This window comes from Sus scrofa, unplaced genomic scaffold (genome assembly GCF_054392235.1).
Source record: "Sus scrofa isolate SSC_HxYL_T2T_F1_AM1 unplaced genomic scaffold, Sscrofa_HxYL_maternal_Yorkshire_Landrace_v2.0 dam_41, whole genome shotgun sequence".
NCBI classification, from domain to species: domain Eukaryota; kingdom Metazoa; phylum Chordata; class Mammalia; order Artiodactyla; family Suidae; genus Sus; species Sus scrofa.
In genome coordinates this window covers 76,422-94,331 of record NW_028146965.1, presented here as the reverse complement: position 1 = coordinate 94,331, position 17,910 = coordinate 76,422, and the positions used below count along the sequence as shown (strand labels likewise).

General features: G+C 53.9%; 2 long non-coding RNA genes across 2 annotated transcripts in view; both read left to right on the top strand.

The window, feature by feature from the left end:
- The window catches only part of LOC146394314 (uncharacterized), a 110,193-nt gene that overhangs the window by 83,573 nt on the left and 8,710 nt on the right, over positions 1–17,910 (top strand). The window contains exons 20-22 of the long non-coding RNA XR_014836254.1: positions 2,595–2,730; positions 5,874–6,092; positions 6,521–6,578. This is a non-coding gene — a long non-coding RNA (uncharacterized LOC146394314). The remainder of the gene's footprint in view (positions 1–2,594; positions 2,731–5,873; positions 6,093–6,520; positions 6,579–17,910) is intronic.
- LOC146394315 (uncharacterized) lies at positions 7,348–11,041 on the top strand. Its single transcript, XR_014836256.1, has 2 exons — positions 7,348–7,719; positions 9,099–11,041. It is a non-coding gene; the product is annotated as an uncharacterized LOC146394315 (long non-coding RNA).

Genomic DNA, 17,910 nt, shown 5'->3' with positions numbered 1-17,910 from the left:
GTCCTTCTCCGCGGGGGTGGGGTGCTGCTCTCCCTGCGTCCTGTCCTCCGTGGCCCCCCATGGCTCTGAGGACCCGAGAGGCCGGCGCCTGCCTGGGCCTGGGAGGCCCGGTGGGGGTGGAGGGAGCCGGCCCCTGCCTGCCTCTGCACCCTCCCTTCGGCTGCCCCTTGGCCTCCGAGCCCAGCCGAGCCCTGGGACTTCCTCCAAGGCCTTGGGTGGGCTTGCGCCCAGGAGCCCCTGCCAGCAGCCCAGGGAACGGCGGGAACCGGGCCCTCCCTGGCCTCAGCCGGCCCCCGGTAGCCTCATCCTGCTTGGAGCGCCTCGGCTTCCCCCGGGGCGCTCCTTCTCGCGAGCCTGGGGCGCTCCTCGGCGGGGGGCTGCTGTGATGGCATGGCCCGCGAGGGGGACCGTCCTGGGCGTCCAGCGGCGGACAGAGCAGCGTCCAGCAGGCTTCGGGCCCGGCCTGACCCTCCCTCTAGACCCCGGGTGGGCGGCAGGGGACCGGGTCCATTGGGCTGGCGGTGCGGCTCCTTGCTGTGCTCGGGGCCCCGGCTCTCCCGCCCCAGACAGCCACCGGGCCCGCCCCCCACCCCCCATGCCGGGAGGTTCCCCCCCCACTCCACCCCACCCCACCCCACCCCACCCCGCGCCGCCCCCCCCACCCCCCACCCCCGTGGTTGTGGTCGCCAGCCTCTGGCCAATGCCCCTGCAGACCAGCCCCCGTTTTCCTCCCTGGCACTACCGAGGGGGGCCCGGCCCAGGGCTCTCCAGGAGCCCGCCGTGGGCTGAGTACGGCCGAGGACTGGGCAGGCAGGGCAGCCGGTGGTCGCCGTCCCTCCAGGACACGAGTGCCCCTGCACAGGGGCGGAAGGGGAGGCCCGGGAGCCGGGGAGCCGCGGAGGCCAAGGGCCAGGCCGGCCAGGCCCCAGGGCAGGGCGGGGCGATCCCAGCGTGCGGCCCTGAGGCACTGTCCCCACACCGCTCCACACTGTCCCGAAGCCCCCGAGCGCCAGCCCAGACCCCCGGGACATCCCCCCACCCACCCACACACACACACACTCCCCCCCGACCCCCGGGACACACCCCCGCGCCCTCACCCCCTCCACCCCTCCGCCCCCACCCCACCCCACCCCCCCGCCCCCCCGGACGCCGGGACACCCCCCCCCACTCCCCTCCCCTCCAGCAACGCGCGGCGCTCCCATCCCCCGGCAGCCCACCAGGTGGCGCTCGCTCCCACCCGGCCGCCGCGCCGACGCCCGTGACGTCAGCCGCCCGGCTCCATTTGAGCGCCTCTCGGCAGCCGAGAACTCGGACTTCCCGTGTGGCTCACAACATAACTACTCGGCGTTGCTTCTACAGTGGCTGTGGCTCGACCCCTAGCCTGGGAACCTCCATATGCCGCAGGTGCGGCCACTTGTTTTGCGCTCCCGCTCGCCTCCCCGGCCCGCCCCGGGCCCTTTCGCCTCGCCTTTTGCCCCGGCTCGCCCGCTGCCTTCGCCTGCCTCTCCCGAGCCCACCTCCCGCGCCCCGCACCCCCACTCACACACGCGCTCCCACGCGCCCCCCGCAACCCTCACCCACACTCTCGCACCTCGCAATGCTCTCTCTTGCCTCAAGCCACCGACCCACAGCGGCCGCCACCTGCCCTAAGCGCCGCCACCGCAGCGCCCCCCGCCGCCGCCGCCGCCGCCGCCGCGTCCCTCACGGGCCGGTCCGAGCCTCCTGCCCTCCCCGCCAGGCCCGCTCCCCCGCAGGGCCTGCTGCCCACCTGTGCTCTCCACCCACACCACACCCGCACATCCCTCGTGGCCCGACAGGTCCTTGAAGCCCACCCAAGACCCCCATTGGCCCCAGCAGCCCAGATCCACAAACAAGCAAACAAACAAGCAAACAAACAAACAAACAAACAAACAAACAAACAAACAAAGGCTGCCTCGGGATCACCTGAACCAGAGCTTGGAAAAACCCGCGGGGAGGATCGTTTGGGTTTCGTTGTTTGCAAAGGCTGGCGGGCTGGGGGGGGGGGGCGGACGGTGGCACCCCATGCCCGAGACGGCCCCGTCAGGTCGCTGGCGCTGACTTGAAGCCTGGGAGGATAGCCTCTTTCTGCACAGGGAACTGACTCGGGTTTGGAGCCCGCAGCTGAGGGCGCTGGGCGTGCGTCCTCAATCCTCCTGCGGTCAGCAATGCAGTGGCTCCGTCTGCTTTGAGTCGGAGGTCGATTCTTACGATTAAAGTCGAGCTGATGTCCAATGTTTCTTCCAGGGGTCTTGGTCCGCCAAGGGACCCACTCGCAGACATTTCCCCGCGCTGTACCGGCGGCTCCCGTGGCCCATCCATTCCACACAGCGCAGGTGGCATCCACAGAGCAGCCCAGGGGCCCATCCCCATCCATCCCAGGGCAGCCCCTTTCCCCCACCTGCCAAGCCCAAGTGTGTGCTCCTTGCCCACCGTCGGTTTCTGGAGTCTGCGGGTGGGTGTTTAGATAGCGCCATCCGTTGCGGCGTTTAGAGTCCACCAACAGGTGATGTCCTAGGGCACTTGTCTTTGCCTTTCTGGCTTCCTTCGCTTAGTATGAGGGTCTCTCGTTCCAGCCCCGCGGCGGCAGATGGCACTCGTTCTGCCGCTTTTTCCTGGCTGTGTGCGATGCCATCGCATGGATGTCCCCGGGCCTTCGAAGTGCACTCACCTGTCAGTGGACCTTTAGGTGGCTTCCAGATCTTGGCTCTGGTGAGTAGTGCGGCGACAGACAGAGGGGTGCCCGGGTCTGCTTCCGGGAAAGTTTGGTCCCGGTGAAATGGAGCTGTTTGGAGGCCGGCTTCGGTCTTTGTGTGGGCCGGCCCGTGTAGGGCTGCTTGGCTGAGACTCTGTCGAGGAGGGAGGCCTTCAGCCACCGGGGCCTCACGGGGCCTCCCCGTGCGGCACCATCACAGAGCTCTCTGTCACTGCCCCTTGTGGGGGTGAGGGAAGGGGCGTGTTGGGGGGGGGGCGTGTGTGTCGGGGGGGATGGTGGGCAAGGAGCACACACTTGGGCTTGGCGGGTGGGGGCGGGGGTGGGGGTGGGGGAAAGGGGCTGCCCTGGGATGGATGGGGATGGGCCTCTGGGCTGCTCTGTGGATGCCACCTGCGCTGTGTGGAATGGATGGGCCAGGGGAGCCGCCGGTACAGCGCGGGGAAATGTCTGCGAGTGGGTCCCTTGGCTCTGTCGAGGAGGGAGGCCTTCAGCCACCGGGGCCTCACGGGGCCTCCCCGTGCGGCACCATCACAGAGCTCTCCGTCACTGCCCCTGGTGGGGGTGAGGGAAGGGGCGTGTTTGGGGGGGTGGGGTGGGCGGGGTGTGTGCGCGCGCGCGTGCACGCACGCTGGCGGGCGTGGGTGTCCCGGGGCCTGGCCAGCCCTCCGCTAGAGATCAGCACGCGTGGATGCTGACGTGAGGACCAGCAGGGTGACAAGAGAGGCTGCCTGGTGGGTGACCGCGCTGGGCAGAGCCACAACCCGCTCGCCTTTCAGTTCTCCACCCAGGGGCCCCTCCTGCGAGCCACCCATAGGGGTCCCTGGTCCCTCCCTCAGACGTCGTCTCCACCGCGGCCCGAGATCATCTTTCTTCTCCAGTGGGTTCCTTGTCTCTTGCGTACCACCCTCTCCACCCCCCACCCCCACCCCCACCCCCACCCCCACCCCCACCCGGCTTGCCCTTGGACAGACGGCGAGAAGCTGACCGAGAGACCGAGACAGAGACAGGAGATGAGCCGAGGCCGGTGGGCAAATGGTGCAGAGAGGGCTTGTCCGACGCAGGGTTGCCCCAGAACTTCACACACACGCACGCACACACGGACACACACGCACAGACACACGCCCGCGCACACACACACACGCACACCAGCCCCGGCCCAGCGGCCCGGCGACCCCTCTCTGTGAACGGCCTTGAGGCCACGTGCCGGGCCACGCGGATCCCCCAGTGCCCGAGGGCCCTGGCGGCCCACAGGGATCCAAGGGCAAGGCGGGTGGGAGGCTGGCAGGGTCCACGTGCCACGAGAAGCATGGCTTGCAGGCACGACCTCTGCCCAGAGCCTGTTTCCGCCTGGGCCGACTCCTCCGGCCGCCTCCCAGGCCCACCCTCGCAGCCCTTGGGCCTCCCGGCGGCTCTCTGCGGGCGGGACCTCAGCTGTGGGCTCCGAACCCCTGGCCCTCCCCGGACCCGCGTCCCTCCCTTCCTGTGTCCGGGAAACCCCAGCGAAGCCTTCGGTGCCCGCCAGGCAGGCGGTGGGCCTGCCTTGGTCCGCTCCGTCCTTCCTGACGCGGAGGCGGCTGGTGCTGGGCCTTGCTTGGGCCCTCAGCCTGAGAAGGTCTGTCTTGCCCCAGGAGACCACCCGGCTCGTGTCCGGCCGCCGCCGCCGCCGCCGCCGCCGCCGCCGCCGCCAGGTCCAAGGCGGCCTCGGGGGGCAGGGACAGAGCCGGCCGGGTCTTGCCTCTCCTGCGTTCGCGTGCTTGGGGCTCAGGCCTGTCACCCTCTGGCCGCCGAAGCCCAGCCGCCGGCCCTGCGGTGAAGCCTGGGGCCGAGGGCCATGGCCCCAGCTTCCGGGGCTCGGCTCCGCGGGCTGCCGTGGACACTGGTCGTCTGATCCCAGACGGAGGCAGGGAGGGCCAGCTGGTGGGGCCTGCCGCTCACACAGCCCACCCGCCCTGGACCCGGGGCCCTGGCCGCAGGGCCCCCCCCCCGAGGCGAGGTCCTTCTCCGCGGGGGTGGGGTGCTGCTCTCCCTGCGTCCTGTCCTCCGTGGCCCCCCATGGCTCTGAGGACCCGAGAGGCCGGCGCCTGCCTGGGCCTGGGAGGCCCGGTGGGGGTGGAGGGAGCCGGCCCCTGCCTGCCTCTGCACCCTCCCTTCGGCTGCCCCTTGGCCTCCGAGCCCAGCCGAGCCCTGGGACTTCCTCCAAGGCCTTGGGTGGGCTTGCGCCCAGGAGCCCCTGCCAGCAGCCCAGGGAACGGCGGGAACCGGGCCCTCCCTGGCCTCAGCCGGCCCCCGGTAGCCTCATCCTGCTTGGAGCGCCTCGGCTTCCCCCGGGGCGCTCCTTCTCGCGAGCCTGGGGCGCTCCTCGGCGGGGGGCTGCTGTGATGGCATGGCCCGCGAGGGGGACCGTCCTGGGCGTCCAGCGGCGGACAGAGCAGCGTCCAGCAGGCTTCGGGCCCGGCCTGACCCTCCCTCTAGACCCCGGGTGGGCGGCAGGGGACCGGGTCCATTGGGCTGGCGGTGCGGCTCCTTGCTGTGCTCGGGGCCCCGGCTCTCCCGCCCCAGACAGCCACCGGGCCCGCCCCCCACCCCCCATGCCGGGAGGTTCCCCCCCCACTCCACCCCACCCCGCGCCGCCCCCCCCACTCCACCCCCCACCCCCGTGGTTGTGGTCGCCAGCCTCTGGCCAATGCCCCTGCAGACCAGCCCCCGTTTTCCTCCCTGGCACTACCGAGGGGGGCCCGGCCCAGGGCTCTCCAGGAGCCCGCCGTGGGCTGAGTACGGCCGAGGACTGGGCAGGCAGGGCAGCCGGTGGTCGCCGTCCCTCCAGGACACGAGTGCCCCTGCACAGGGGCGGAAGGGGAGGCCCGGGAGCCGGGGAGCCGCGGAGGCCAAGGGCCAGGCCAAAGAGGTCCAGGCCATTGTTGTCCCCGTGCCGGTTTGTTCCCAGCATGAGGCGTTATCGGGCCCTGCTCCACACTGTTATTAGGAACGGATGAAGCACACGGCCGGTCGGCCGCTCCTCCCATGACCGCAGGTCCCGAGGTTCGGTTCCCTGGTCCGCAGCCTGAGCGCCAACCTAGGCCCCTCGCCGGTGGCGGGGGGGTGCGCTCATTGCCTGGCCTCCCCTTTTCCGCTGCAGCAGCGCGCGCCGCTCCTATCCCGCGGCAGCCCAGCAGGTGGCGCTCGCCTCCCCCGCCCCCGTCTCCACCGCAGACAGCCGTGACGTCAGCTGCTCGACGCCATTTGAATGACTCTCGCAACGGAGAAACCGGACTTGTGTGGCTCGCAGCATAACTATTTGGCGTTGCTTCTTCAGTGGCTGTGGCTCGGCCCCTGGCTCGGCAACCTCCATGTGTCGCAGGTGTGGTCACTTTCTTTGCGCTCCCGCTCGTCTCCCCGGTCCTGCGCTGGTCCTTTGGCCTGGCTCGCCCGCTTTCTTTTCCCTCCGTCTCAGGAGCACACCTCCTGCACCCGCACCGGCACCCCCGACACCCCTCGCCCCCGCCCCGGACAACGCTCCCCAACCCCTGCACGCCCTCCTTGGCACCCCCTCATCCTCCCGCGCCAACACTAACCCACACTCCGACCTCACCAGTGCTCTTTCCTCATACCACCTGGCCAACAACTGCCTCCACCTGCTCTAAACACCACCACCACCATCAACGCCGCCACCCTCGACCTCCAGGTCCGAGCCCCCTGCCTTCCCCGCCAGGCCCGCTCCCCTGCAGGGCCTGCTGCCTATCTGTGCTCTCCACCCTCACCATCGGCCCTTCTCTCATGGCCCACCAGGTCCCTGAAGCCCACACAGGAGCCGAAAGATCACCTCGGAGGGGATCAACTGAACAAGGTGCTGCAGAAACCTGCTGCACGGATTTGGAGCCGGGGGGTGGGGTTTGGGGGCGGCGGGGGTGTTTTTGAAATGCTGGCGGGATGGGGACCTGTTGCACCCCATGCCAGAGACCGTGCAGTCCAAACTGTGGCGCTGATTTGAAGGATGGCAGGATAGCCTCTTTCTCTACAGGGAACTGAGTTGGGTTTGGAGCCCACAGGTGAGGGGCTGGGCGTTCATCCTCAAGCGGTCAGAAATGGAGTGGTTTCAGTTTGAGTTTGAATTCGATTCCTGTGCTTAAAGTATAGCTGAGGTACAATGTTTCTTCGAGTGGTCTTTGTCCACCAAGGGACCCACTCGCAGACATTTCCCCGCGCTGTACCGCCAGCTCCCGTTCGTTGCCCATCCATTCCACACAGCGCAGGTGGCATCCACAGAGCAGCCCAGAGGCCCATCCCCATCCATCCCAGGGCAGCCCCTTTCCCCCACCCCCACCCGCCAAGCCCAAGTGTGTGCTCCTTGCCCACCACCTGTTTCTGATATCTGGGGGTTAGTTGGTTGGTTGATTGTTGGGTAGGCCTCCTGGTAGGTGGGGTTTTGGATAGCATCATCCTGTTCTGCCGTTTAGAGTCCACCAATACGTGATCTCCTTAGGTATTTGTCTTTTTCTTTCCTGCTTACTTCACTTAGTATGAGAGTCTTTCGTTCCAGCCTTGCTGCAGCAGATGGAATTCATTTGATGCTTTTTCCTTGCTGTGTACTATGCCGGTGCACAGATGTCCCCAGGGTTTTGAAATGCATCCATCTCTCAGTGGACCTTTAGGCTGTTTCCACATCTTGGCTCTGATGAATAGTGCTGTGATAGACATAGGGGTGACTGTATCTTCTTCAGTGAAAGTTTGGTCCTGTTAAAATGGAGGTGTTTGGAGCCCTGCTTCAATCTTTGTGTGGGTTGCCCCGTGTAGGTTTCTTGGCTCTGAGTCTTTCGAGTAGGGAGGCCTTCATCCACCGGGCCTCACGGGGCCTACCCTTGCGGCACAATCACAGAGCTCTCTGTCATTGCCCCTGTGTGGTTGAGTGAGGTTGTGTGTGTGTGTGTGGGGGGGGGTGCGACATTCGTGTTTGGCTTACAATATGACTAGTCAGCATTGCTTCTACGGTGGCTGTGGCTCGACCCCTGGCCTGGGAACTTCCATATGCCGCAGGTGCGGCCACTTGTTTTGCGCTCCCGCTCGCCTCCCCGGCCCGCCCCGGGCCCTTTCGCCTCGCCTTTTGCCCCGGCTCGCCCGCTGCCTTCGCCTGCCTCTCCTGAGCCCACCTCCCGCGCCCCGCACCCCCGACACCCCTCGCCCCGCACCCCACTCACACATGCGCTCCCACGTGCCCCCCCGCAACCCTCACCCACGCTCTCAGACCTGGCAATGCTTTCTCTAGCCTCAAAGCGACCGACCCACAACGGCCTCCACCTGCCCTAAGTGCTGCTGCCTGAGCTTGCTTGTGCGTTTACTGCTATCCCTCCCTACCTACCCGTAGCCTTCTGTGCCTTGATCCACAGTTGGGGAAGTAACCCAAAATGGTATCTACTCCTAGTCTCAAACGTTATTGACTCTGCAGTTATCATATCAGGTTATGTTCCCCTGAAGGCTTTACCATTAGTGCTTTTCACCCAGAATCCCTGCTCCTATTCCATTCCTCAGATTTTCTTCCTCTTTTCTTTCCTTCCTCTGCCACAGGCTTCCTCCAGTTGGTCAGTCTCTTCCTTCCAGTGAAATGCCTCTGAATTGTCGTTTTGTATCTTCTTGCTCTGTCTGCCCTTTTCCCCAAACACAGGAAAGATTTCGAGGCCCATTCCTGGGAAAGAGGCCAGAGGGAGGGGATTGTGTTAGAGGTGAAGAAAGCCTAGTGTTTAAGAAAAGTGTTTAATAAAATGCTTCCATCCAACCAATATGTTACCCCCTCGTCCCTCTGTAAGGTAACAGATTTAGGCTCTTCTCCAAGAGTTCCAGGAGTTTTTCTATTTGTTTGGTTGTTTAGTTTCTCTTCCTTTGTAGGGTTGTTGGTTTGTTTGTTGTTTCGTTGTCAGGTGGCTAGTAATGACCGAATTGTGTTAGAAGCACAGCATGTGAGAATGGCACCTGAGCTTAGAGGTGTTGGATCTTTCCGCTTTGTTCTCATTCCTGTCACTGGATGTCTGTGGCTTTTGTTTAAACTCTAGGTACTGTAGACTGTCTCCACTTGAGGGGCCCTTTGTAAAGGATCTGGCGCCGCTGATTTCCTAGGGACCTCATGGATGGTAGGACCCCATCCTCTAGGGAGCTGAGAGAGTATCCCCTAGATAGGAAGTAAGGAAACTGAGCACATCCCCCCTGCCCTGCTGCCTCACTACCACTCAACACCCCCCCCCCCCGCCACAATCCTGGTTTTGGAGCCCAAGCTGTCAAATTCATTCCTTTTTCTTTTTCTTTCTTTCTTTTTTTTTTTTGTGTGTGTCTTTTTGCCATTTCTTGGGCCTTTCCTGTGGCATATGGAGGCTCCCAGGCTAGGGGTCTAATCGGAACTGTAGCCACCGGCCTACACCAGAGCCACAGCAACGCGGGATCCGATCCGCGTCTGCAACCTACACCACAGCTCACAGCACCACAGCTCACAGCAACGCCGGATCGTTAACCCACTGAGCAGGGGCAGGGACCGAACCGGCAACCTCATGGTTCCTAGTCGGATTTGTTAACCACTGCGCCACGATGGGAACTCCTTTTTTTTTTTTTTTTTTTGTCTTTTTGCTATTTCTTTGGGCCGCTCCCAAGGCATATGGAGGTTCCCAGGCCAGGGGTCGAAACGGAGCTGTAGCCACTGGCCTACGCCAGAGCCACAGCAACGCGGGATCCGTAGAGACTTTCTATACACTAGGAACATTTGGAGCCTCTCAGGAGTAGGAAACCCCATTTGCAGCAGCGTGGAAGATCCAAAATACTTTGCGATCAATTTAAGGAGATATTCAAAAACCTATAGTAATGAATATTTGAAATGTACTCTACCTTAATCAGAGTAACACTTAAGCAGTATTAGAGTTGGTTCAATGCCTCCAATGAGTTCATTACTTGTTATAACAAGGTCTTTCATACCCTTCCAAACAGGCCAAGAATTTCATGAGAATTTTGGGGTAGGAAGGGGTCTTGTGTAAAAATGAACATTTGTAGTTGATACTCTCTTTCTGAATCTTCTTTGTCTATGTAGTATTAGGCAGGTCTTGTTTTCTTCTGCTTTCATGAAGATTTTTCCTTTGTGAAGTGTTCTGAAAGAATTGTGTATACTTGTCTGATTGTCTGCTTTCATCTTCTGAATGTAAATGCTGATAAGACAAGGAATTTGCTGGCTTTGCCACTACAACAGGACGAACACTTGGATGAATGATAGAATGAATAAGAAAACTCCTGGGTATAATTCTCCTTTGCAGATTACCACCTTTGGCTAACAGAGAATGAGTTCAAAATTCAGATTAGAGGTCCTATGAATAATAATTATGCCGTTTCTTTGTAAGGCAGTATCTCCTGAGATTGACCTTAGCAACTCCCAATGCTGGGTGTGGGCCTCATATGTCACTAGGGCTCAGATTGCACAAATGACTCACCAAAATCACATAGACACCACACACACACACACACACACACCCCTACCCCTGAGGCCTCAAATCAAGGTCTTTGTCTCCAGAATATATATGCCAAGAGGACACATGCCTCTGTGTCCTATCCGCCAGTATACTCTGGATAAATAATATGCATATATTTGTTGAAGAAATAACTGAAGAAACTCCTGGATACAATTCTCTTTCTGGGACTAGGGCAAATTCTAAAACATAGCAGCTTCTAGCCTCTTGCCCTCTCTGGCTTGTCTGTTCTGGCATCAGGAGAGGCCAGTGCTTTGCTCCTTCTCCCCTCCCCCCGACCCCTTCCCTGGAGCCTGGGTCCCCCAGCCTCTAGTCCAGGAGCTGCACCCTCAGCCCAGGCAGACTCTTCTCCCAGCTTCCGCCAAGGCTTCACAGGGACTAAGTTTCGGCTTCTTCAGCTTGGTGTCAGAAACCTGTTAGAAACTTGCAGAGTCTCAGCTCCCAGTGGGGCCGAACCAGAAGCCACATTTGAGCACTGTCCCGGGGTCCCATTAGCATTTGAGGGCTCTGAGCTGCCTTTATCAAGCATTCCGATTTCTATTTTGCTGGGGAAATACCTGGGCCTTGGGGCCCCATCAGCCTACTGGTCCTCCTGAAGCACTGCGATCTCTTACTGGCGGTTTTGAGAGCTGGCTTTGGAAAGAGAACCAACGTCAGGATCCTGTGAGTCACCCACTTGGCAAACATTTATTAAGCACTTATGATGTGCAAGGCCCATGACAGGTCCTGAGGACACAAACATGATTAACACAGTGTATATCTCCCCTGCTGAAAAAAGCAGAGACACAGACTCCATAGGTTGATAATAAATGCTAGTCAGAAAGAGCACTTCTGGTAACAAAGTGTGATGATGTTGAATAGGGATGCGGGTGTTTAGAAAGAGTGATTCAGGAAGTTCTCGCAGAGGAGTAGGTGTTTTTTCTAAGTCCCAGAGGTGGAATGAGGAGCCAGCTCTGTTCTGCATTGCGTTGAAGTGGAGGAGAGGGTGGGGCAGGGTGAGCAAATGATTTTTCACCTGAGGAAAAACACAAGTATGTAGACCCAGCCCCAGGAAAGACGACTTGCACTGGACGAAGGAGAGAGGTCTGCTTGTGGCTTGAGGGCACAATGAAGAGGGAGAGACAAAAAAGATGGAATTCTCTGTCTTGGCACAACGGGAACCAGTCCAACTAGTATCCATGAGGATGAGGGTTGGATCCCTGGCCTTGCTTAGTGGATCAGGGATCTGGTGTTTCTGTGAGCTGCGGCTCAGATTTGGTCCCTGGCCTGGGAACTTACCTGTGCTGAGGGTGCAGCCCTAAAAAGCAAAAAAAAAAAAAAAAAAAAAAAAAGTAGAAGAGGAGGTTAGGGTGGGGGGTGGAGCTGGCGCCTGGGAAAACATGCGATTTTATTATCTCCAGGGCCATAGGAAGCTGCTGTAAGGTTTTAGCAGCAAGGCTTGGCAAAGTCAGCTTGCTGTTCCACCTTAGCTGCAGGGGAAGAATTGCAGCAGGGAGAGGATGGCAGCGAGGAGGTTGTAGCCTGTGGGGCACTAGGATTCACATCACTGGATCCTCATGCCAGTCCTGGGAGCTGAGGATCATGGTCCCCTCTGAACAGAGATGAGTGCCTTTGGGTGGTGTATGTAACCCCACAGAAGAGAAAGGGACTTTCCCAAGGTAGCTGCTTCCAGCAATGGCCAGATCTGGGATAATAATGGTCTTGCTAATGAGGGTCTCTAATGTTTATAGTTTGGGGTATTTCTGCTTGTTTTTTTATGCCCCCCCCCCCGCACTTTTTAGGGCAGAACCTGTGGCAAATGGAAGTTCCCAGGCTTGGGGTGGAATCAGCTGCAGCTGCCGGCCACAGCCACAGCCCCAGCAACGCCAGTTCCAAGCCAAGTCTGTGACCTACACCACAGCTCCTGGCAATGATGAATCCTAAACCCACTGAGTGAGGCTAAGATCAGACCTGAATCTTCATGGATACTAGTTGGGTTTCCACTGAGCCACAGTGGGAACTCCATTTTTGTAGTTATTGTTTGTTTTAACTTTTGCCTCATTTAATGCTTACCTGAACCAGACCATGGAGATATTAGTTTTTGCCTCCCCCCTTTTTTAATTACTCAAATGAATTTATCACATCTGTAGTTGTATAATGATCATAACAATCTGATTTCACAGGATTTCCATCCCACAGCCCAAGCACATCCCCCCACCTCCCAAACTGTCTCCTCCGGAGACCATAAGTTTTTCAATGTCTATGAGTCAGCATCTGTTCTGCAAAGAAGTTCCGTCTGTCCTTTTTTCAGATTCTGCACGTCAGTGAAAGCATTTGATGTTGGTATCTCATTGTATGGCTGACTTCACTTAGCATGATAATTTCTAGGTCCATCCATGTTGCTAAAAATGCCGGTATTTTGTTCCTTTTAATGGCTGAGTAATATTCCATTGTGTATATGTACCACATCTTCTTGATCCACTCCTTTGTCGATGGACACTTAGGTTGTTTCCATGTCTTGGCTGTTGCAAATAGTGCTGCAATGAACACTGGAGTACATGTGTCTTTGCGAGGCATGGTTTTCTCTGGATAGATGCCCAGGAGTGGGATTGCTGGATCAAATGGTAGTTCTATGTTTAGTTTTCTGAGGAATCTCCATACTGCTTTCCACAGTGGTCGCACCAATTTACAATCCCACCAACAGTGTAATAGGTTCCTTTTTCTCCACAATCTCTCCAGCATTTATTGTTCATAGACTTTTGGATGATGGCCATTCTGGCTGGTGTAAGGTGGTACCTCATCGTGGTTTTGATTTGCATTTCTCTGATAATGAGTTATGTTGAACATCTTTTCATGTGTTTTTTGGCCATCTGTATGTCTTCTTTGGAGAACTGTCTGTTTAGATCTTCTGCCCATTTTTTGACGGGGTTGTTTGTTTTTTTTTGGTATGGAGCTGCAGAAGGTGTTTATAAATTTTGGAGATTAATCCCTTGTCAGTTGATTCACTTGCAAAGATTTTCTCCCATTCTGTGGGTTGTCTTTTTGTTTTGTTTAGGGTTTCCTTTGCTGTGCAGAAACTTTTAAGTTTGATTAGGTCCCATTGTTTATTTTTGTTTTTATTGTCAATACTCTAGGAGGTGGATCTGAGAAGATGTTGCTGTCGTTTATGTCAGAGAGTGTTTGGCCTATGTTTTCCTCTAAGAGTTTGATAGTATCTGGTCTATATCTAGGTCTTTGATCCATTTGGAGTTATTTTATTTTATTTTATTTTTTGTCTTTTTGCCATTTCTTGGGCCGCTCCTGCGGCATATGGAGGTTCCCAGGCTAGGAGTCTAATCGGAGCTATAGCTGCCAGCCTATGCCAGAGCCACAGCAACGCAGGATCCGAGCTGTGTCTGCGACCTACACCACAGCTCACAGCAACGCCGGATCATTAACCCACTGAGCAAGGGCAGGGATCAAACCCACAATCTCATGGTTCCTAGTCGGATTCGTTAACCACTGTGCCATGATGGGAACTCTCCTGGAGTTTATTTTTGTGCCTGGTGTTAGGAAGTGTTCTAATTTCATTCTTTTCCATGTGGCTGTCCAGTTTTCCCAGCACCACTTATTGAACAAACTGTGCTTTCTCCATTGTATAGTCTTGCCTCTTTTGTCATAGATTAGTTGGCTGTAGGTGTGTGGTTTTAATTCTGGGCTTTCTATCTTGTTCCACTGATCTATATTTCTGTCTTTGTGCCAGTACCATATGGTTTTGATGATTGTTGCTTTGTAGTATAGTCTGAAGTCCGGGAGCCTGATTCCTCCAGCTCCATTTTTCTTTTTCAGGATGTCTTTGGCTATTCTGGGTCTTTTGTGCTTCCAAACAAACTTTAGAACATTTTGTTCGAGTTCTGTGAAAAATGTCCTTGGTAATTTAATAGGGATTGCATTGAATCTGTAGATTGCCTTAGGTAGTATAGTCATTTTGATAATATTAACTCTTCCAGTCCACAAGCATGGTATATCTTTCCAACTATTTGTGTCATCTTTGATTTCTTTCATCAGTGTCTTATAGTTTTCAGAGTACAGGTCTTTTGTCTCTTTAGGTAGGTTTACTCCTAGGTATTTTATTCTTTTGGATGCGAATGTAAACTGGATTGCTTCCATAATTCTCTTTCTGATCTTTCATTGTTAGTGTATAGAAGTGCCATCGATTTCTGTGTATTAATTTTCTATCCTGTGACTTTGCCAAATTAATGGATGAGCTCTAACAGCTTTCTGGTAGTGTCTTTAGGATTCTCTAGGTATAGTATCATGTCATCTGCAAATAGTGATAGTTTTACTTCTTCCTTTCCAATTTGGATTCCTTTTATTTCTTTTACTTGTCTGATTGCTGTGGCTAGGACTTCCAAAACTATGTTGAAGAGTAGTGGCGAGAGCGGACATCCTTGTCTTGTTTCTGATCTCAGCAGGAATTCTTTCAGCTTTTCACCATTGAGAATGATGTTTGCTGTGGGTCTGTCATATATGGCCTTTATCATGTTGAGGTAGGTTCCCACTATGCCCACTTTCTGAAGGGTTTTTATCAGAAACGAGTGTTGGATTCTGTCAAAGGCTTTTTCCACGTCTATTGAGAGGATCATATGGTTTTTATTCTTCAGTTTGTTAATATGGTGTATCACACTGATGGATTTGTGGATATTGAAGAACCCTTGCATCCCTGGGATAAATCCCACTTGATCATGATGTACAATCCTTTTAATGTTTTGTTGGATGTGGTTTGCTAGTATTTTGTTGAGGATTTTTGCATCTATGTTCATCAGTGAAATTGGCCTGTAGTTTTTTTTTTTTTGAGGTATCTTTGTCTGGTTTTGGTGTCAGGGTGATGGTGGCCTCATAAAATGAGTTTGGGAGTATCCCTTCCTCTGCAATTTTTTGAAATAGTTTCAGGAGGAGAGGTGTTAGCTCTTCTCTAGATGTTTGATAGAATTCGCCTGTGAAGCCATCTGGTCCTGGACTTCTGTTTGTTGGAAGTTTTTAAATCACAGTTTCAATTTCAGTTCTTATGATTGGTCCATTCATCTTTTCTATTTCCTCTTGGTTTAGTCTTGGAAGATTGTATTTTTCTAAGACTTTGTCCATTTCTTCTAGGTTTTCTGTTTTATTGGCATATAGTTGCATATAGTAGTCTCTTATGATCCTTTGTACTTCTGTGATGTCCATTGTTACTTCTCCTTTTTCATTTCTAATTTTATTTTTTTTAATTTTTATTTTTTTTTGTTTTTTTGTTGTTGTTGTTGTTGTCGTTGTTGCTATTTCTTGGGCCGCTCCCGTGGCATATAGAGGTTCCCAGGCTAGGGGTTGAATCGGAGCTGTAGCCACTGGCCTACGCCAGAGCCACAGCAACGCGGGATCCGAGCCGCGTCTGCAACCTACACCACAGCTCACGGCAACGCCGGATCGTTAACCCACTGAGCAAGGGCAGGGACCGAACCCGCAACCTCATGGTTCCTAGTCGGATTCGTTAACCACTGCGCCACGACGGGAACTCCTCTAATTTTATTTTATTTTTTTTGTCTTTTTGCCTTTTCTAGGGCCGCTCCCACAGCATATGGAGGTTCCCAGGCTAGCGGTCTAATCGGAGCTGTAGCCACCAGTTTACATCAGAGCCACAGCAATGTGGGATCCGAGCTGCGTCTGTGACCCACACCACAGATCCTTAACCCACTGAGCAAGGCCAGGGATTGAACCTGCAACCTCATGGTTCCTAGTTGGATTTGTTAACCAACTAGGAACCATGACAGGAACTCCTCATTTCTAATTTTATTGATTTGAGTCCTCTCTCTTTTTTTCTTGATAAGTCTGGCTAAGGGTTTATCAATTTTGTTGATCTTTTCAAAGAACAAGCTTTTTGTTTCATTGATCCTTTCTATGGTTTTCTTTGCTTCTATTTCATTGATTTCTGCTCTAATCTTTATGCTTTCCTTCCTTCTACTAACTTTAGGTCTTGTCTGTTCTCTCTCAAGCTGCTTTAGATGTAAAGTTAGCTTGTTTATTTGAGCTTTTTCTTGTTTCCTGTGGTGGGCTTGTATTGCTCTAAACTTTCCTCTTAGAACAGCTTTTGCTGCATCCCATAGGTTTTGGAGTGTCGTTATCTTTGTTGTCATTTGTTTCTAGGTATTTTTTGATTTCTTCAGTGATCCATTGGTTGTTTAGTAGCATGTTATTTAGTCTCCATGTGTTTTGTGTTTTTTACAGTTTTTTTTCTTGTTGTTGATTTCCAGTCATACAGCGTTGTGGTCAGAAAAGATGCTTGATATGATTTCAATTTTCTTAAAGTTACCGAGGTTGGATTTGTAGCCCAGGATGTGATCAATCTTGGAGAGTGTTCCATGTACACTTGAGAAGAATATGTATTCTGTTGCTTTTGGACGGAATGTCCTATTAAGTATCTATTAAGTCCATCTGGTTTAATATATCATTCAGGGCCTGTGTTTTCTTATTTTCTGTCTGGATGATCTGTCCATTGCTGTAAGTGGGGTGTTAAAGTCCCCCACTATTATTGTGTTATTGTCGATTTGTCCTTTCAAGGTTGTCTGCAGTTCCCTTATATATTGTGGTGAACCTATGTTGGCTGTGTAGATATTTAACATTGTTATATCTTCTTCTTGGATTGATCCTTTAATCATTATGTAATGACCTTCTTTGTGCCTTAAAATATTCATTTTAAAGTCTATTTTGTCTTTAATGAGTATTGCTACTCCAGCATTCTTTTGATCCCCATTTGCATGAAATATTTTCTTCCATCCTCTCACTTTCCATTTGTATGTGTCCCTAGAAGTGAAGTAGGTCTCTTGAAGACAACATATATATGGGTCTTGTTTTTGTATCCATTCAGCCAGTGTATGTCTTTTGGTTGGGGCGTTTAGTCCATTAACATTTAAGGTAATTATTGATATGTATGTTCTTATTGCCATTTTATTAATTGCTTTGGATTTTTCATTGCTCTTTTTTCTTCCCTTCTTTTCTTGTTCTCTTCTGGTTTGATCACTATCTTTAGTGTTGTATTTGAGTTGATTTTTCTTTGTTGGTGTATCAATTGTAGATTTTTGGTTTGCAGTTATTCTGAAGTTTTGATATAAGAGTCTATATGTATATTAAATTGTTTTAAGTTGTTGTTCTCCTAATTGCAAGTTCATCTCCAGTGTCCTGCATTTGTACTTACCTCATCTCATGATTTCTGATTTTGGTGGTATAATTGTGCATGGATGATTTCATATCTTTACTGTATATATACCTTTACTGGTGAGCCTTGTCATTTGTGATATTTTTGTTTCCTGTTGCTGTCTTTTCTTTTCTGCCTAGAGAAGTTCCTTTAGTATTTGTTGTAAGGCTGGTTTAGTGTTGCTGAATTCTCTCAGCTTTTGCTTATCTGTGAAGGTTTTGATTTTTCCTTCAAATCTGAATGAAAGCCTTGCTGGGTAAAGTAATCTTGGTTTGAGGTTTTTTTTCTTTTCGTCATGTTAAGTATATCATGCCACTCCCTTCTGGCCTGCAGAGTTTCCTGCTGAAAAATCTGCTGGTAACTTTATCAGGGTTCCCTTGTATGTTATTTGTTGTTTTTTTTTTTTCCTAGCTGCTTTCAAGATTTTCTCTCTCTCTTTTTTTTTTTTTTTTTGTCTTTTTGCCATTTCTTGGGCCGCTCCTGCAGCATATGGAGGTTCC